Below are 13,653 nucleotides of genomic sequence, written 5' to 3'. Positions count from 1 at the left end.
TTTACCCTGTAGCCTTCCCCAGGAAAACCCAATCTTTAATGCTAAATCAGAAAATCAAAAGTCCTTCTTCCTTCTTTTCTTTTTCTCTTTCTTTTCTCCTATTTTTTGGTTTTCCTTTGGTGCTTTTGTTTCTCTTTCTCTCTGTTTTTCTTCTTATTTAGATTATATTCTTTTATCTTATTGTATTATGGAAAAACTTTAAGTATATGTATATGTACAGTGGTACCTCTGGTTGCGAATGGGATCTGTTCCGGAGGCCCGTTCGCAACATGAGCAGTACGCAACCCGCATCTGCACGGGTCACAATTCGCCGCTTCTGTGTATGCGTGTGACATCATTTTGAGCGTCTGCGCATGCGTGAGCAGGAAACCTGGAAGTAACCCTTTCCGGTACTTCCAGGTCACCACGGGATGCAACCTGAAAATGCTCAACCTGAAGCAAATGGAACATGAGGTATGACTGTATGTGTATATGTATATATGTATATATAAACAGCAATACAATTTTTCCGTGTATTGCTGTTTGCTCCAATTCCAAGCTAAGGAGTGGGTTTTTGCGGGGAAATCACTGAGGCGGGGGGCGAGGAGTGCTCAGACAGGGAGCTTTAACACAGAGACCTGGGTCTAAACATGCGGTCTAAAAGGAAGTGTGGATGAGCCCATAGATACAAGGTGGGTATGAAGGGGAAAGTGCCCTTTAATTTCTCAGGGTCCCCACTGGCTGAAGATGGGATTTCTCCCAGGTGAGAAGGGTGAGGCAGGGAGCCAGCCTTGGGCTCTGGGGCGGCATGAGGGCTCCTCCTTCCCCCACGTGGACCCATCTTGGCTTGCAGCCAGGCAATTCAAGTCTCCTCCGATGATGCCAATTAGCATCCTCAAGGGCCCAAGCCTGGTGCTCAGACACAATCGCAGGGTGTGCAGCAGCAAGGCTGGAAGCGTCCATTAGCCATTACAGCTCTCATTAGTCCTTGAAAAACAACTCATTAGTGTCCTTAGAACTGACAGGTAAATACAACTAATGGGACAAATCTATCAATAAATTCATTGTATGGAGAAACCTGGCTTTCTGTCATTGCACAGCCGCTGTGTGCCAATGTTTCCTCTTCCTCCTCCTCCTTCGGAAGGTTAAGTGCTGCTCCTTTAGCAAAACTCTGGCTAAGCGGCCCAGCACTTAAACTGGAGAGAGAGAGAGAGAGAGAGAGAGAGCAGGGAAGGAGGGTGATGAGGATGACACCAAAGGACTTCGTTTCTGCGGTGGAGGAGGAGGAGGGCAGGTTCACAGGGAGTTAAGGTTGCTCCCGACTGTCACAGCTGCAGAGGCAAAATGAAACTCTAGACAGTATTGATTTGCTTTAATTTAATTGCTTATAACAGTGCCTAAGGAGCAGGATGAGCAGGATGGAGAAATGCTGGCCAAGCCTGGCAGCAGGACCGAGAACACCAGGGCCTCCTGATCCTCCTTAGCTGAGATTTCTGCACTGCAGAGGGTTGGACTAGATGACCCTTGGGGGTCCCTTCCAACTTTAACATCCTAGGATCCTCCTTCCTGTTTCTGGACTGGCAGAACTACAGCCATTTTTAAATGCCTGGCAACTCCCAGGCAAACATTTGGTCACCTACAAGCACTGCTCTCCGTCAGGGAAAACTTTTACTTGCTTCATCTCAAATTTGAAGCAAGGAACCTTGATATTAAAAGGCAACAAGGAGATAATAGTTTGTTAATTAAAAGGTGGATTGGGAATAGATTTACTGCTGCTACTGCCACCCTTTCCAGCCTAGAAGGGGCAGACTCTTCCCAGACCAATTAGTACCACAAGGAAATAGATGTGAAGAAGTATTTCACTGTTAGAGAGAGAGAGAGCGCGCACGCAGTCTTTTCCAAAAATGAAAATTCTCTTGGAGCACTTCTTTTCTGACCAAATGTGGAGAGGTGCCATGGGTGCTTGAAGCTGAAAGCAGTAAATTCCCAAGACAGGTCAGTGGATTTCCTTTCTGCAAAGTAGGGATGCTGGTGTCTACAAATCAAAACGGCAGGTGCCTATCTTGCAATTGTCACCAGCTGCATTTGGAATCATATCAGCAGAATAAATATTTAGGTTTGGAAAATGCAAAGTATTTAAAATATTAACCATGGTTCACATCACTGGAACCCCCCACTCCACAATACATATAAGCTCCTAGGCTAGAGGGGCCATCAGTAAGGGGGTGGGGGGCTATAACTTTGGTGGCATCCTGGGGAAGCTCACTATCCTGTCCACAGGAGGTTGGAGAGTAGCATACATCATAATTTGTAACTGTTCACTCTCCTTTTTAATAAACATAACGAAACAGGCCTACCAGGCATTTCAGGTTCTCCATATTCCAATACGATTCTGATTTATGCCCCACCATAATGATTCACATAAGAACAGGGGGATGCAGGTGGCCAATCGAAAGGCCAGCAGTTCAAATCCCCACGACAGGGTGAGCTCCTGTTGCTCTGTCCCAGTTTCTGCCAACCTAGCAGTTCAAAAGCATGCCAGTGCAAGTAGATAAATAGGTACTGTTGTGGCGGGAAGGTAAACGGCGTTTTTGTGCGCTGCTCTGATTTCCATCACAGTGTTCCATTGCTCCAGAAGTGGTTTAGTCATGCTGGCCATGTGACCCGAAAAGCTGTCTGTGGGCAAACGCCGGCTCCCTCGGCCTGAAAGCGAGATAAGCGATGCACCCCGTAGTCACCTTTGACTGGACCTAACCATCCAGGAGTCCTTTACCTTTTACATAGGAACATAAGAAGAGCCTGCTGGATCAGGCCAGTGGCCCATCTAGTCCACCATTCTGCTCTCACAGTGGCCAATCAGTGTGGGAAACAAGCAAGCAAGATTTGAGCACAAGAGCACTCTCCTCTCCAGTGGTTCCCAGCAACTGGTACTCTCTTGCAGACATCAGGATAAGTGGGAGGTAGATAAAAATAAATGCATTGTTACAAGTTTGTGGGGCTCAGTCTGGACTATGCCTTCCAAATTTTGGGATCCTCCATCTGTGGAGGTTGCAGGCATGAAAGCAAGCTTGCCAAACCAGTCCCTTTCTCTGAGGAAATGGTTTTGGCTGACTAGTTAAGCACCATGATTAACATAACCAAAGGAGTTGCTCTGTGCCACAGAACAAATGGGTGGGCCCCTGCCCTCCCGCCATCTAGCTAATAGGTAGAAGAACAATAGCCTGAGGTTTGGGGTGTGAGCTGAGCTGAAAACAGGCTAAGATGCTGGAGACATGGAGACCAGCTTGCTCCGTGCTAGATCCAAAGCTGTGACTAAAGGAGAAGCAAAATCTCCATTAATGCTGTGTTAATGCTGTGAGCCCCTCCTTCTTATGCTCCTTCTTATGTATATATGTGTAAATAAAACTACCGTATATATCCCAAAGACACCATGGTCTCCACTAACCTTCATTCCAAGGAATCTGAACCTGGGTAAATGCTGGAACCCCCAGAATCTCTTATTGCTTGGAGATTGGGGTGGCGTGTAACAGTATCCCTCTCAAAGAAAGAAAGAAAGAAAGAAAGAAAGAAAGAAAGAAAGAAAGAAAGAAAGAAAGAAAGAAAGTTTTGCATTTTCTGCAGCATCTCGTCCTCTCCTGCCTAGTCTTTGTGGGACGTCCCTCCTCGTCACCTCCTTCCCAGTAAGCCAGGGTTTCTACACCCATCTCATTGATGCTCCTGCTTTGCTTCTTAATCTACCGTGTGTGATCCCCACCCCGTCCATTTCTCCCAGGAGGAGATGACATTGAAGCTGGAGGAGGGAGACCCAGCCAGGACTTCAGCCAGGCAAGGAGGCAAACACCTTTCAGCCAAAACTGGGAGGGGGCCTGGGCTGAGATTCTGAGGAGGAGAGATGGATTCTAGAGGAGGAGAATTGCTTGAGTGACTCTCCAGAGGATTTTCCTGATGCAAAGCTAACAAGACACAGCGATAATTTCATTGGAACTGGCCTCATTCCAAGTTGAGTTTTAAATATGGCTTATAAAACAAACACCATCCCCCACAAGCATTAAAGGAGAGGAAAATAACAGAATGGGGGCTGCAGAAATGGGCTCTATTGTGGGACCAAAACTGTCAATCATGCACGTTGACAGGCATCTCAGATTGACAGACAGGCTCTCTCTCTTGACTTCAGTTATCTAGGGGGAATGGAGAAAGTGTCTGCAAGAACATGTTAAATTGCCAAAGTCATTACCAGTCACCAATTACCAAAGAAAAGATAACAAGGTGTATTTTAGAAAAATCGATGCAACAACATGCATTTCAATAAAGCAAGTTTTCAGAACTTTACAAAACAAAATGAACTATTTAGGGAATACAGCATGTTTTTCAATGAATATGAAGGACACTTCCCCACTAGCGAGCTGTACCAATTCATAGCTCTCCTGTTTAGATGTTAGTTGCCACTGCTGCCCACCAGGGTCAGTCTCACAAGAGCTCTTGGCTTTGTTCTGCTTTTTCTTAAAACAACTTAGAAACAACAGGGAGAGGTTTGCATCCCAAATTTCTAACCAGGGACCCAATGCCACAAAGCTATTTCCTTCCCTAATAAGTGCCACTTTGAGGTGAAACTGTCTTGGGAGAAAGCAAAGGAGGAGGGCCAGAAATTCTGGGACATTGCAGGAGCATTAAACAAGGGCATGTATTTAAATAATTTTCTGTTGTTGGCCACGGCACTAGAGAAATTTCTTTTCTTTTTTTTTTAAATTGAAGCTTACCCTGAGTAAGATGTGGCACTTCTTTCTTTCCTTTCAGTTGAAAACCCAAGCGATCTGGAAGGACAAGTGTGATGCAGCAGACCCCTGCAATGCGGGAATCACACCCAGCCCCCAAAGAAGGAGACTCCACGACCTTCCAAGGGAGTCCATTCCACTACTGAATAGCTCTTACCACCAGAAAGTTCTTCCTGATGTTTAGTCGGAATTTCCTTTCTTGTAATTTGAACCCTTTGGTTCAGGTTCCACCTCTTGGAGAAGTGGAAAACAAGCTCGCTCCATCTTCCATGTGAGAGGCCTCCGAGCCCTTTAGGTATTTGAAGAGAGTTATCGTACCTCCTCTCAGTCTCCTCTTTTCCCGGCTAACCATACCCAACTCCCTCAGCCATTCCTCACAAGGCTTGTTTTGCAGACCTTTGATCATCTTGGTCACCCTGCTCTGTGTACGTTCCAGCTTGTCCATTTACTTCTTAAACTGTGATGCCTAGAACTGGACACAGGATTCCAGGTGTGGTCTGACCAAGGCAGAATGGAGCAGGACTATTACTTCCCTTGATCAGGACCAGGCATAGGCAAACTCAGCCCTCCAGATGTTTTGGGACTACAACTCCCATCATCCCTAGCTAACAGGACCAGTGGTCAGGGATGATAGGAATTGTAGTCTCAAAACATCTGGAGGGCTGAGTTTGCCTATGCCTGATCAGGACACTACACTTCTCTTTATGCAACATAGAATTGCATTAGCTTAAGGAGGGTGAAGCATACTGGCCAGGAAGGGGTGTGCCTTGGAACAATGGGGGCGTGGTCTGCTGGTTGGAGGCCCGCACATCCCGCTGTTGGTCCTGAGTTTTTCCCACCCTTAGATATAGGATCATTTATTAATATTCATTTTATTTATTAACCAATTAATATTTTTAAAACCTCTAAGCGGTGTACAATGTAAAAACAAATGGTACCATTGAAACAAAAATACAACAAAGAGAAGTTCTATAAAAGCAAATAAAAGGGAAATTCCAATGAATAAAAAAGAGGGTCAAGGAAAATCTGGGCAAAAAGGGCAGCCTTCACTAAGCGCATCTGAAGTAGCTGAGGGTGGCTGCTTAATGGATGGCAGGGAAAGAGAGGGAAGGGAAGCCACAGTGATGGTGCTATAAGGTGAGTTTTTCTGGTGGGTCAAAGCAATCTTGCTGGTCCACCCAGGGCCAAGTGTTCTGTTAGTTCATCAAGTCCTGAGGTGTTCATTATATGTGAACAAGACCTTGACCATGGCTCAGTCGCTAATGTTCATCCAGTCCATAACCCTCGGCACAGGTGTAATATGTGAGCACCCAGGTGTTGACCAAAGCGTTCTGCACCAGCTGCAGCTTCTAGGCCAGTCCCAAGGCAAGCCTCACACAGAGCGCATCACAGCAGCCCAACCACAGTGGCCAAGCTATCCCTGTCCAGCGAAGGGCACAGCTAGCAAAAACCAACCAAAGCTGGTAACAGGCACTTCTTTGAAGTCACAGGAGCCTCCAGTGACAAAGGCGGATCCTGGAGCATCCTCAAATTACGTCCCTGCTCCTCTAGAGGGAATGCAAACCAATCCAGAACTGGTGAACTCCCCAACCCCTGGACCAGGGGACAGCTCAATCACATCATCACAGAAACTCCAGGACATTCTGAGGCTGTGGTGAACCTTGGAGAAGCTCTGCCCACAGCCAGACCCCCTCCCCTGCTGGCCTCTTCCATTTGCCTTCCTTCTGGTCACTAAAAACTGATGTTATCACATCAAACTGTTTTCCAGACAATTATGAAACATAACAGGTTTGTTGCGGGGGGGGGGGGAGTGGGGGAAACCTACAGAGCAGCTCAAAGCTAATTAATTTCTATTACTAGTGAATGAAGAACCACTTAACATGTCTTTTCTTATTTAAATTACCATTGATGACACCTGCTTTTTTATTCTTGGGAAATCCTGCTACAATACCGCTAAATTATGTAAGCGTTGAATTTATGAAGAGGAGGCAATTAGCATTACAAAAACATTTCGGGCTACAATTTATTATGGGAAGAAAAGAGTTATGATGCTCCGTTAAATGGTCCAGAGATGAATTACATATTTAGTTAAGCCTTGTTGGGGTTGTGAAAACTTGCAGAGCTAAATGGTGTCATTACACTCTGTAATTATTTGGTTGCCTTTGGTGGGTGGGCACTGCAGCCTCGCGCGAATATCCAGGGATGAGCCAGGTCTGTAGGTTGCCATGGACTGATTCCCGCTCACACTGTTTGCCAATGGTGAGAACAGAGTGCTGGGCTCAGTGGGTCTTTGCTCTGATGCAGCAGCAAGGCTCACCGCCCCCCCTCTCTGTGTCTGTGTGCTCAGAGGTTTTTTTTCCAGTTCTTTGCAAGGACAATCTCCTTCCCCACCAGCAACTAAAGCTCTGTGTGGGGAGAGAAAACAACGGAGGAAACTTTATTTGCAATCAGCAATATCTGTCAGCTTTCCCCAAAGGACATTTTAGGGAGAGATTGAAGCTGACAGTTCTTGTCTCTCCAGAACTGTCTTGTGTTTGGGACAAAAAAGTGCAAGCAAGGAAGGAAGTTTTCCCTCTTGGAGGCTCTGGGAAGAGGCCGTTAATGTGGATACAATGAGTCAAGGATTCTTCAGTTGTGGGTTGGACTGGAACAATCTCTGGGGTCCCTTTCAACTCAATAATTGTATGGTTTGATGAGTCTGAAACGAGAGAGGTGGGGCGGGGAGGGGAGGAGGAGAATCTCCAAGCAAATTGCAGCACAATCCTGTGTGTCACTCCGAAGGAAGTCCCATTGAGTTCAAAGGGGCTTACTCACAGGTAAGTGGGCACAGGGTTGTAGGCTTAATGGTATTAGTAAATTCAATCTTATCAAAGACTTCTGATGCTGAGAGGTCAAGGGACTTTCCCCTTAATTTTAATAAGTTTTGCAAATGCAACAAACAAAACATCAAACTAGAATACATAATAAAAATGGTCATGAAGGCAAGAGGAGTAAAAATGCAAGATATAAATAAATAAAATAAAATAAAGCTTTAAAAAAAATGAATAGCATAAAATATATTCCATGGTGAGATACAAGGTTCATATTTATACAAAACATATCACATACTCATAAATGTTGCCAAATAAAATCATATTTAGCAGGAATGTGCCAACCATGAGATTGTTTGGTCATATAAATCACAAACAGCCCACACACATATGCAAAGTCGGAGAGACTTTTATTCTTAAAGTGAGGTCCAAATTCATTCATTTTTTGGTGGTGCCATCCACACCACTAGCAATGGTCTCAATGACAAATTGTAGGCTTGGGGAGAGGGGACTGATCCAGACCGGGAGCTTGGCAGATGAACTGAGACTCCTGTAGTCCCAGTCAGGATCAGCTCCCCCATGCCTGCTGTTACTCAGGAAAGAAGCTCTCGCTTAAGCCCTGGCTCACCAAGGTTGAGACTTGGAGTAAGGAACCTCGGAGAAGGAGGTAGATCAGTTCTTGGGAATTGCTGGCTTCTTGTATGTCGTTGGGGCATCAATAACACCTTTGTTATTTCAGCTACATTGGTTGCTGGTGCATTTCCGGGCCCAGCTTAAAGCTGCAAAGGGATTCGCCTCAAGCCACTTGTTGGCTTGCTTGCCCCTGAACCATTCTGGCTGCATAGGAAGGTCTGCTTTGGAAACCCACAGGTGTGCCCATTCCTGAGGTCAGTCAAGTAGGTGGCCATAAGGGAGAAGGCCTCCTCTGTGGTGGCCCCCTGGTGCCTCTGAAACTCCCTTCCATCACTCCACAGCAGGGTTTCCAGAAGGCCTCAAAGGCCTCCCTACTCCAACTGGCCTTTGAGGCAGGGCTAACCCACACATGAGGCAAGGTGGGGCAGCCATCTTAGGTGGCAAGGTCCAATGGGGCAGCCGATCCCAATGTCAACAACCCTGTGAGGTAGGCTGAGCTGAGCAGACTGACCCAAGGTCATACCCAGTGAGATTTATGGTCGAATGGGGATTTGAAGGTTGGTCTCCAGGGTCCTAGTCCGACACTCTAACTACTACACCACATTGGCTGTCATGGTGGTGACTGTCCTGCTCTGGATCCTTGAAGAGAGGTGCTTTGCCTCCCAGGTGAAGCAGGCCTTGGACTCCAGCTTTGTCTTCTCTTCAAGCAAGCAAGCCTAGCAAGCAAGCAAGCAAGCAAGCAAGCAAGCAAGCAAGCAAACAAACAAACAAACAAACAAGAAGACTCAGGAGGGGTTCTTTAGGACAGAGGACTGCCAATGTAAAAATTCATGCACAGGAACCTGGGCAGAGGCCCAGCCTGGCAAAGCCCCACTCCCTGGCACTGTCCATGCATGCCACCCCTGGCCCCTGACCCCTCCGCCCAGTGGCAGTGGAAGGGTTAAGCGGCAAAGGGAGAGACGTCCCTGTCCTTGCCGAAGTGACTGGCTGGGATTAAACTGACAGCCCACCTTAGTGATGGTGGAATAATTGGTTGTTCAGCTCCGTCCTTGTCACTGCGCTGACAGTTGTGCAGATGTCCTGCTTGGCTCTCCAAAGGTTACCCTCAGCCAGAGCGGGCGCTCATTAATCATCGTGGTCTGACAGGGCTCCCAGCAGCACCGCCTGCCAGCCTGTCCACCTCAGTCCCTCGCACCCCCATCCCCGGAGCAGCAACAGAGGGGGGTGAGAGAGGCAATTGGGGGCCGGGCCAAAGAGCTCCCTGGCCCCAGAGGGCAGCCAGAGAGCATGCAGGGAAACACCTCTGGCAGGGAGGTCCTGCAATGAAATGGTAACATAACACAAACTGTTGTCACTGATGAAACATTTGTGGTGGAAATCTAGCTTTTGAAAACTGCCCAATCTTTCTCTCCCCCCCCCCCCCGCAAACAGTAGTGAATGGTTTTAAAATCGCCACACTCCACACAGGCAGTCAGGACACGCACCCCTAAGTCAGAGTCAGGCTTATCCAGCCCAGTATTATCTATTTTCCCTCCACCCCAGTCTAGCTGCCTGAGATTCTTCAGCTGGTGCTGGCTGGTGCTGGCTGGGGAATGAGCTTGGGGTCTTCTGTGCCCAAAGTGGGCATGTGTTTCTGCCACTGAGCTGCGGCCCCTCTCTCACAGCACCAAAAGAACAGCTGCCCTCTCAACGGGAAGCAACCTAGGCCTTGGACAAGCTCAAGAAGCAGAGATCTGCTGATGATCAATGAGGATGTGGTCGTTCTGCCTGGACGCTGAGGTTCAGCTCTGAGGGCCTTCTGGTGGTTCCCTCACTGTGAGAAGCAAAGCTACAGGGAACCAGGCAGAGGGCCTTCTCGGTAGTGGCGCCCGCACTGCGGAACGCCCTCCCATCAGATGTCAAAGAGATAAACAACTACCTGACTTTTAGAAGACATCTGAAGGCATCCCTGTTCAGGGAAGTTTTTAATGTGTGACATTTTAATGTATTTTTAATCTTTGTTGGAAGCTGCCCAGAGTGGCTGGGGAAACCCAGCCAGATGGGAGGGGTACAAATAATAACTTCTTCTTCTTCTTCTTCTTCTTCTTCTTCTTCTTCTTCTTCTTCTTCTTCCTCTTCCTCTTCCTCTTCCTCTTCTTCTTCTGAATCTCTGAGGTGTGTGGTCCACATTTTGTGATTTTTGTAGGACTGAGGAGGCCTTGCTGAACCAAAGAGTCGCCCAGCAAGCAGAACACCCAGAGACAAACCTTTTTTGTGTTCCTAATAAGAACCATTCAACAGTGGAACAGACAACCTTGGAAGGTTGTTGACCCTTCTACATTGGAGGTTTTTAACCAGGGTGTGGATGGCCATCTGTTGGGCTTTAATTAATTAATTTGTATACCACCCTTCATCCAAAGACCCCAGGATGGTTCACAACAGAAAAATACAAAATGAGAATACAAAATATGTAATTAAAATAAAACAACCAATAACTCCTCTCCCACCAAAACATTTAAAAAGCCATAGAAAGTTAATCAGCCAAAGGCCTCATTGAAGAGAAATCTTTTCACCTGGCACCTAAAGATAGGTAATGAAGATGCCAGGAGAGCCTCCCTGAAGCTGTGATTCATGCATTGCAGGGGGTTGGACTAGATGACCCTTGGGGTCCCTTCCAACGCTACAGTTCTATGATTCTAGCAGATGTCAAAAACACAAGCGGAAGTTAATGAAACAGCTCCCTGCACTTGTTGCTGCTGAGCCTCTTCGGAGCATTCAGAACACAGAGCAGCGTTTACCCACACCTCTACCAACTAACTGGCAGCTTGCAAAAAAGAAAGATTAAAAGCCCACAATTTCCCACCATAGCCTGGGCAGGCCTTTATCTCCTTTTCAAACTCTTGTCTCAGACTGTCGAGATGAACTTGTCTTTCCTTAGCTTGAGCCTATTCCACAGGTTCTGTGCTGGGGAAATCAGTGTCGGGCCTGATGGGGTTTCATTCCTCTGCATGTGGGGCAGGGTTTAATTGGGGACAAGCACCTTTGGCTTTTCTGGAAAGAAGGGCATTGCATTACCTGTCTTTCAGAGTTTGGAAACAGCAGAGCAAATGACATGATCAGAAAACGCTCCTTCTAGGAGAAACTGGGACCTTGAAAAAGAAACGTGTAGGGCAAGGAGTAGTCACAACAACAGCAGGATCTCAAAGGAAAGGGGAATGGAAGCCTTTAACAGCGGTTGAAAAACCAGGGAAGCTGACTGGCTGGTATCTGTGGGATGGGTAGCAGTTCTGTCCTCCTGCTGCACAGGTAGGACACTGAGGCCAACAGCATCTATAGGAAGAACTTTCTGACAGTAATAGCCATTCAACAATAGAACAGACAACCTCAGAAGGTGGTGGGCTCTCCTCTGCTGGAGGTTTTAAAGCAGAGGCTGGATGGCCACCTGGCGGGGATTCTTTAGCTATGATTCCTGGATTGCAGGGGTTGGACTAGATGGTCCTTTGGGTCTCTTGCAACTCTACAATTACATGATTCTATGATTCTAAGATGCAGTTCCGGTCAGGCTGGAGTCAAGCTCTCCCCAGACAATAGGTTAGAGGTCACACATTCCAGGCCTACACTATCTCCACGCCGTCCCCAAAGGAGTGCCAATCTATCTCATGCCTCCACAGCACTCTGATAGCTTGCACTCCGGTGTACAGTGATGTTTGCAGCAGAGAATAAACCTTTGCTTTCTTCTTGGTGGCAGCCATTCAGGTATCTGATGATGACAAGATGGCTTATCATGTGTACCTCCAAACACCCCATTCCCAGCCTTCTCTTCTCCAGGCTAAATCTGCCCACTTCCCCCAGCCTTTCCTCAGAGGTCCTGCTTTTCATCTCCCTGAGGATCTTGGCTGCCTTCCTCTGAAACCCAGTAAGTCCTCCTTCTGGTCCTCATCCCACTATTGCTTTCTCCAATAGTTTTATCTAGCCAATTCCACATCCTACTTGGTGTTACAGAAATCAGTTCCAACAAACTTGTTTGACTAGGCTCACCTTTGGCTTTACAGAAGATCGGGACTTACAGAATCGCATGGTCACTTTCCCTCAAATTTCCTGCTATTTCAATTTCATTGACAAACTCTTCTCTTTTGTTTACAATCAAGTCAGGAGTAGTCAATACTGTCAAGAGCCCCCTTCCTCCATCTTCTGAAGGAGGAGAAAGTTATCTGCACGGCATGCCAGAAATTTGTTAGGAGATTTCATGCTTGGTGGAGTTTGCCTCCCAGCAGATAGAAGGATAGCAGAAGGTCCCCATTACCATTAACTCTTGCTTCCCTGGAACATCCATGCTTTGTTCCAGGAAAGCATTCCACCCATAATCTTATCCTTGGCTCAGGAGCTTTTACATTTCTTTCTGCGTTGCCCAGTTCCTCTCTAGAGAATCCTGCCTGCTTCACTCTGCTGAATTTCTGTGCATTTCTTTTACATATCTTGCTGTTCCCCACTTCCTTCCTGTGCTATTATTTATTATCATCATTATTTATTCAATTTCTTACTCACCCTTCACCCTAAGGAGCCAGGGCAGGTTGCAGGAATTTAAAAATACAATATTCGAACCGGTCAAAAACAAATTGCATTCAAAAGGAATAGGGTCAGTCCTAAAAATTTATATCTCAGGTGTTGAAGGCCAGAGTAAGGAAGGTTCATCCTCGGCAGATGACAGAGGCTGGATAAGGAGGGTGCCGGGCACATCTCTGTGGGGAGAGAATTCCAAAACTTAGGGCAGGAGCAGACTTGGGCACCCTGAGCTAGCCCAAAAATTGTTGTGCCCCCACAAGCCCTCGCTCAGTGAAAAGCTTGGAGGAAGGAGGCCTGAGGGCTCCAGCAGGGTCCAAGAGGTTCCCTCACCACAAGCATCCTGGTATCAGAAGCCCTTAGATATTCAGCTCCTGTCTTTCTCCTACAAATATAGTGTGGAGCTCACTAAGTGAACAGTAGAAATTAGGCAGAGAATTGTAGAATTGTGGAGTTGGAAGGGACCACCAAGGGCCATCTAGCCCAACCCCCAGCAATTCTGGAATCACAACTAAAGAATCCCTGACAGGTGGCCATCCAGCCTCTGCTTAAAAACCTCTAATGAAGGGGAGTCCACCCAGGGGTGGAGAAAGGGGTGTGTGGTGGGGGCGGGCCACCCCAGGTGTCACCACTGAGGGGGAGTGACAAAATGCCAGGCGGCACTCACTGTGGGGCCTGCAGCGTGCCCGAGCCATCCTGGGAGTGACGTGGTGGCTTGGACATCCACAGGCTCCGCGCTGCCCCAAACGGTCTGCCCACTGCCTCACCCCCAGCTGTAGGACGGCTGAGTGGGAGAGGGCAGGCAGACTCCTCAGAGGCCCCACGGAGCATCCTGCCCCGGCTTGCCCCACTCCCACAGGTGGCTGGCCCCACCCCCAGGCACAGGGCACGCGCCCCGCCCCAGGTGCCCAATCGGCTTG

The sequence above is a fragment of the Podarcis muralis genome, chromosome 7, assembly GCF_964188315.1.
Source record: "Podarcis muralis chromosome 7, rPodMur119.hap1.1, whole genome shotgun sequence".
In the NCBI taxonomy this organism is placed as follows: domain Eukaryota; kingdom Metazoa; phylum Chordata; class Lepidosauria; order Squamata; family Lacertidae; genus Podarcis; species Podarcis muralis.
The sequence above is the reverse complement of the archived record's forward strand: the minus strand, read 5'-3'. Positions refer to the sequence as shown.